At 45.6% G+C, this 979-nt stretch overlaps 1 protein-coding gene and 1 pseudogene across 2 annotated transcripts in view; one reads left to right on the top strand and one right to left on the bottom strand.

Annotated features, from left to right (window-relative positions):
• Pfkfb3 (6-phosphofructo-2-kinase/fructose-2,6-biphosphatase 3) overlaps nucleotides 1-979 on the bottom strand; it is an 89,975-nt gene that overhangs the window by 51,933 nt on the left and 37,063 nt on the right. The window lies entirely within an intron of this gene.
• The window catches only part of LOC101561145, a 20,776-nt pseudogene that overhangs the window by 2,615 nt on the left and 17,182 nt on the right, over nucleotides 1-979 (top strand).

Genomic DNA, 979 nt, shown 5'->3' with positions numbered 1-979 from the left:
GCACCACCACGCCTGGTTTCAGAGGCCTGCAGCCACCTGGGCTCCCAGGGACGGCACAGCATGTGGTACTGGAGACCGACCCTGGGTCCTTGCATTTGCCAGGCAGGCGCTTAGACTGCTGAGCTATCTTCCCAGCCCCATGGAGAACACTCTTCTCCATACCTTTATTATACACACATGATGCCAAGGAATGAACTATGGATTTACAGTGTATAGATGTATTCAGCATTAGTGAATACTGACAGTTTTTCAAAGAATATTTCACTTTTCACTCCCATCTGAGCGTTTCTGTGACTCTACAGTCTTGCCAACACTTGGTTCTGTTGTTAGCCATTGTAGCAACAATAGATGTCTATTATTTTTGTCCTACAGATTTAACTTGTAAGGGCCGGGGAGATGGCTCAGTGGAATAAGCACTTCCCTGGCAAGCCCAAGGGCCTGAGTTCCATCCCTGGTTCCACAAAAAAAGAAAAAAAAAATAGTTAACTAGATTTAACTTGTATTTCCTAGAATGTTGATGGCTAACCTCTTTTATGATATGCTGAGCACCCATTCTTCCTCCCATAAGAAAAAAGAAGAGGAAGTTCATTTGGGTCATCTGGGTTCCCCAGAGGTTTGACTTTTTCGTGAGTCAGCAGGCCCCTGGGTTCAGGAACAGCAAGATGGAACTTAAAATATAGAACTGTGTTTTCTGTTAAGCTTTTTTTGGTTTGCTTGTCTATTTATTTTATTTTTGTATTTAGTATAGGGTCTACATGGTTTCACTATGTGGATGGGACTCATAGTGATTCTCCTGTCTTCAACCTCCCAACAGCTGGGATTACAGGGGCATGTCACCACACCCAGTCTCAATCACTGTCTCTGGGTGCCCCAGGGATTGGGCCAGCACTGCACAGTTGGGATCGAACCCACCACTCTGCCTAAGCAGGTACTTTAGTCCTCTGAGCTATCTGGCTGGCCCTGGTTTACCTGTCTTTGG

The sequence above is a fragment of the Octodon degus genome, unplaced genomic scaffold, assembly GCF_000260255.1.
Source record: "Octodon degus isolate 3935 unplaced genomic scaffold, OctDeg1.0 scaffold00071, whole genome shotgun sequence".
In the NCBI taxonomy this organism is placed as follows: domain Eukaryota; kingdom Metazoa; phylum Chordata; class Mammalia; order Rodentia; family Octodontidae; genus Octodon; species Octodon degus.
Note: the sequence above shows the minus strand (reverse complement) of the source record. Positions and strands in the feature narration are given on the sequence as shown.